We start from the raw sequence: 6000 nt of genomic DNA, 5'->3' as shown, positions 1-6000 counted from the left end.
ATGCACTGAAACTCCAGAGGCATTCTTGAGGTGAGGCCTGGCCTCTGCAGGCAGGGAACTGTTTCCCCTCCTTAATGCTCCCCAAAGAACCAGGAAGATGTGAGGCAAAAAAAAAAAGTGTCCAGAAACCCCTTGGAGGGAAAGAGGGAGGGAAGGAATGGATGTGAGGACCTGCCAGGTGCTGTCACTGCGTCACCCTCCCAGCAGCCTTGGGAGGCTGTGCGCCTCTTCCTGTTCTACAAAGAAGCAAACTGGAGAGAGGATGAGTGTGGCCCCCTACTAGTCAACGATCCGGGTCAAAGCCTCCTGACTCACACCCCCTCTTTCCAGAGTGCCGCCCCCATCACTCCGGCCCTTTATCAAGGGGGCAGTAGAGTAGAAGCCTGCAGGCCAGATGTCAGCATTCAGAGGCAGCATTTAGAAGCTCAGTTACTTCCTCTCCTTCCCCCTTTTCTTGCCCCTCTCCTCCAAACCCTCACATCGTCATCCCAGAGATCTCAAGGGGACTGTCCCAGTTCCCACCTCCCTCTTCTCATCCATTCCTTGGCTATTCTCGGAGCACAGAGAACGCCTGACTCCAGAGGGTATCCGGGGCTGGCGGATGGTGGGAAACGCCCCGTGGCTTGCAGGGGAGTCATTCTTAGGAAATAAATGACCCAAGAAACTGTTAATATTGTGTTCCTCCCGGGAACTTGGGAAGTTCAGTGAACTCTCAGACTCTTGGAGCTGGTTTGAGTTTGGCCTTTCTTCAGAAGATGTTCTCTTTTTCCGCCCGGCGCCCCAACGTCCCCAGGATCTAAACACAGAACAAACAGCCACGCCTCAGCATCCAGGCGGCTTCTCCCTCTTCCACTCCCGCTGGATGCTGGAAACTGTGAGCTTTTAGTCTGCTGCCCTTCTGCGCCCCCCACGCCACCCACCCCGCCGCTGTCACCACACTCCCACCCTCACCCCCACCTCACTTCTAAGACACTCTTAGCTCGCATGCCAAAGTCCGTCTGCTCACATCGGCTCTGGTCTTTGGACGACGCCCTTGACCAAGAGGAATATCAAACGTTCCCCTCCCACCAGCACCCAGAGTTCCAGTTTGTTTCTGGACTGTGCACAGAGCTCAGAAACAGGGAAAGAAGCTGGAAGGTGGCAGAGGAGGAAGGGAAAATGATATTTAACTGCCTCCTCAAGAGAGTCACCATCAAAGTCAAGCAAGGTTTCAAGGTAGGGACGGACTATCAGCTGGGCTCCTGGCGGCCTCGCCAGCCATCCGAGAGCCCAAGGGTCTGGCCTGTTTCAGGCCGGTCTGGCACGAGTATCTGTCCAATCGTGCTGAAAGTCGCTCCAACAATTAAGCTTGGTCCCTTTGTCTCTCCTCCCCTTCTTCCCTCTCTCTCTCTGCTTCCTGCGAGTGTCCCACTGTGCGGGGCTCTGCAGCCACCCTCCCCATCAGGCCGTTTCGCAGTGGCACTGCGGCGCCGTGGAGAGGAGCTAATTGGATTTGTTGTCAGCTCCTGAAGCTGCCAGGAGCTCACGTCTGCTCTGGTTACAGATGAAGACATCACGGTGACAGGCTCAGAGACAGCTCAGCTGGCATCCCAAGGCCACTAATAGAGCCATGTTGATTTAATGTCCGAGTGGAGAGGTGCAGACAAGCTGTTCAAGTTTTCCCTTCCAAACAAAGCAGGGATATACCATCCGTCATCTGTGGATCAGTAAATAAGCATCCGCGTGCCTCTAGGAGCTCTTAACCATTGCCACAAAAGAATGACAAACTATTTTAAACAGGGAGACGGGACTTTGAAACAGAGAATCTCTCTCTGGTGTATGCCGCCCTCAGGGAGCCCAGCTAATTCCACCAAACATAAATTTTCCTTAACTATGCAATTATGGACGAATCCCATTAGCCTTAAAATGGCTTGCTCACTAAAGGTGTGCCCCTGTGTATATGGGCTTTGGTGTGGGGGGGATGTGGAGAGGCGCCAGTGAAGATGAGAAGACCTGCTTATTGTCAATGAAGTCATTTAATGAGCACCTACTGTGTGCCAGGCACTGGGTGAATGAGGTATGGCGTCTGCATTCAGGAAGCTCATGGATGAGGCAGTTCCAGCCCAGGGCAATAGTTCTACAAGATAAAAACGGGACCATCGGGAACATTGATGGGAGGAATCCCCTTCCCTTTGAGGGTCTGGAATCGGTTCCCGGTGAGAAAAGCATCTAAGTCCAAGGTCTTCCCCAAGCCCCTTCAATCTGAGCAGCTGGGATCTATAGCAGGTGGATCCCTGGGGTGACCATCCCCTCTGTCCCCAGACTGGTCCTTTCCCTACAGCCCACTAATGACCCTTTGGTCCTCCCCAGGTTTGCAGAGGCTTGAGGTGTCCTCACAGGGTGGATGGTGGTGCCTGAGGTCCAAGAGCACCAGGAGGGGGTGGAACCACGCATCTGGCAGGGGGCCTGTCTTGGAACTCAGCCTGCCTGCCCAGCACATCACGGGCCCATGGGCTGTGCTCTATCCTCTGCTTCCTCACAGCTCCTGGACCTATGTGAGAACTCTCCTCCCAGAACCTGCACATGCCAGGCTGCTGACCACCCATGGCCACCTTGACTTCTCAGTGATGGGGCCCAAGCAGGAGTATATTTTTAAAAATTATATATATGACAGAGTTTTTGCTCTGTGGCCCAGGCTGGAGTGCAGTGGTGCCATCTTGGCTCACTGCAACCTCCACCTCCTGGGTTCAACAATTCTCCTGCCTCAGCCTCCCGAGTAGCTGGGATTACAGGCACCCGCCACCACCCCTGGCTTATTTTTGTATTTTTAGTAGGGATGAGGTTTCACCATATTGGCCAGGCTGGTCTCTAACTCCCGACCTCAGGTGATCCACCACCTTGGCCTCCCAAAGTGCTAGGATTACAGGCATGAGCCACCGTGCCTGGCATATATTAAAAATATTTAACATCAGATCGGATGATGGTCACTGTTTCCTGTCAGCTGCACATCACCCTGGGGCCCCAGCATCCAACTAACTGCTCCTAGGGCCCCCTCTTCCCATCCATGCCAGGTCTGTCTTTAGACTCTCATCCGCCAAGACCACATGTCACTCTCTCCTGCCCAGATCTCTGAGCCCACCCGAAACTCAGCAGCCCACATGCAGGTAGAAGGGAGATCTCAGGGCTATACCAGACTGGGGAGCCATCTGAAGCCCACCATGAACCAAGGACGCACACTCTGGTAGAAGGCATTTAACATTCTCTCAGATGAAGCAGAGGAGCCCCTAAGCCTGACAAAGACCCCCTGCTCCCTTGCTGAACCGTCTCCCCTACCCCATGGCCACCCACATGCCCACAGGCCTGTACCCAAGTCCATTCCAATGGGGCAACTTGAAAATAACCACGAATGCAGATAGTCCTCAGGAATGAAAGGGGAGAGAGGGAGGGAGACATGGAGAAACAATCCTGACCTAACAGAAAGCTCAAGGAAGAGAGGGAATTCCTCATTATTGAACACCGAATGAGAATGGTGACTCAACAAAACAGATGCACAATGACAAGATACTAAAACAACAGGAAAAGATGGAAAAGGACATTGCTCAGACCTAAAGGTACAGATGGAAGCCAAAACAGTGCCACAAGAGCAACAATGACCTTCCAAACCAGGAACAGAAGACATTCTTAAAAGTAAAATTATTGACATAGTGGAAAAGCTTGAGAAAACTGGTGAATGCAGATGAAATAAAGAGATTAAAGTAAGTAGAGATAAGATGACACAGAGAGGCCAGGTGCAGTGGCTTATGCCTGTAATCCCAGCACTTCGGAGGCTGAGGTGGGCAGATTGCTTGAGGTCAGGAGGTTTGAGACCAGCCTGGCCAACATGGCGAAATCCCATCTCTATTAAAAATACAGAACTTAGCCGGGTGTGGTGGCATGTCTGTAGTCCCAGCCACTTGGTAGGCTGAGGCAGGAGAATCGCTTGAACCCGGAAGGCAGAGTTTGCAATGAGCCAAGATCATGCCACTGCACTCCAGGCTGGGCAACACAGTGAGACTCCATCTCCAAAAAAAAAAAAAAGATGACACATAGGGAACTGGTAAGGATGGTACAATGTAAGAAATTTGCGTCCCTGAAGTAAAGAATGCAACAAATTGAACAGAAGATGTCTAAAGAGATGATACAACACTGTTTCTCTTAAATGGATGACTTTTTCAAAAGATCAAAAATATACTCGTACAGTGTTCCAGAAAATCTTAATGGAGAGCCATGAACACTGAAACATTGCCTGGACATCAAAGATAAAAATGAATTCTTTGGAGGTCAAGACAGAAAAAGCAAATCAACCACAAAGAGAAAAAGCTAACTGACTAAAGACATCTACAGTCATGTTCAATGCCGGGCAACTACAGAGCAAATAGCTGCAGGGTTCTAGAGTGACAAAGTGTAACCAGGAGATTATAACCCAAAAAGACGCTATTGGAATATAATGGTAACAGGAGATGTCCTCAAACATGAAAAACCCTGGGAATATAGCACCCTTGAAAAAATGACTCTCATCAAATTCATCCAGTTCCCATAAAGACCCATGAAAGAAGGAAGTATGGTGAAAGCACAGGTGGCAGAGATTTGGTCCATTTAAATACAGAGCTAAAATTCAACAGCCATGGAATGACGGTTTTAGAAGAGTCTTAGTGTTATACAATACTCAGTACTGGGGAGTGGGGCTGAGAGGAAGGAGCAGCAAGGCTGGCTGATAGCGGCACAAATGGAAACACAGAAAGACTTGCAGTTAAGCCGGACAGATGAGACATACACCTTCACTCTGGGTTTAGGAAGCCCACCCAAGGGATGGTAACAGAACAAAAGAGCTATCAACCCACAAGGACAAAGAACACAGGAAAGATGAACCAGGAGATGGGAGATGTTGACAAAATTCTGGAAGATGGACAGTTGATAGATCAGTAGTAATTGACTCAGCAGACCAGACAGCCAAAACTTAATTGATTTCAAGGGGTGGGGAGGAGGGTGTGCAATGAGAAGCAAACCTGTCTCCCACCTCCCATATCACTCCAGAAAAGCTGAGGAGCTAGAAGAATCAAAGACATCTGAAGGCTGGAGAGTGGGGTGGGGCTGAAGACAGAAGGATTGGTGGAAAGTTGGGAAAAGAAGCAGCAGGATGACCAAATAGCATGACCAACTGTCTCAGTTTGCCTGGGACTTTGAGGGGATGGGACAGGGGGGTGCCTGGGACTTTGGGTACAAAAACTAGGACAGCCCCAGGCAAACCAGGATTAGTTGATCATCTTACCACCAGGTTTCCTCCCTGACCCTAACTCGGGGCACTTATGAAATTGCCCCTTCCACACCAGTAGAAGACTAGAATAAAGCTTGTTTTGTGATAAAAATGAACTAGATTGTATATTCAACAAGCCCAGGCCCAGTGAAGATCCTACTGAAAATAGAGGCGGTAAGAGAAAGCCGGAAGTGGGAACATGGGGGAAGGTCCCTTTCCTCACTTGGTTCAGAATCTTGGCAGCCAGGTTTATATCTCACAATCGCCTCCACACACACACTCCCACTTCTACAGATTTGGAGAGTGTCCTTCGAGGAACTAGTTCAAGAAAAACGATCTACAGATAAGGACATTTGGGGTACCCTCCCCACAAGAAAATGACCAGATTGCCACCAAACCATCCCATAACAAGAAACATCAGTCCACAAGCCCAGCCCTCGGACCCAGCATTTCTGCTCAGCTTTTTAGTGCCTCACTCTTAAATATCTTTAGGGCAGCCAAGGATCACCAGATGTGATCACCAGATTAGAGAAGATCCTTTCACAGAAAAGTAGAAGACTGAAGAACAAAACATAGAAGGAAACAGCAGCAGAAATAATAGAAGGTACTGCACTTGTTGAACAAAAATGAATGCTAGTGAAACAACAACAAAAGAAAAAACCAGAGAGTAAGAAAGGGACTACCAAGTTAAAAGTATGACTAAAAAATTTTAAACTGAATAGATGGCG

The sequence above is a fragment of the Macaca mulatta genome, chromosome 7 (genome assembly GCF_049350105.2).
Source record: "Macaca mulatta isolate MMU2019108-1 chromosome 7, T2T-MMU8v2.0, whole genome shotgun sequence".
Classification (NCBI taxonomy): domain Eukaryota; kingdom Metazoa; phylum Chordata; class Mammalia; order Primates; family Cercopithecidae; genus Macaca; species Macaca mulatta.
This window is presented reverse-complemented; position numbering follows the sequence as displayed.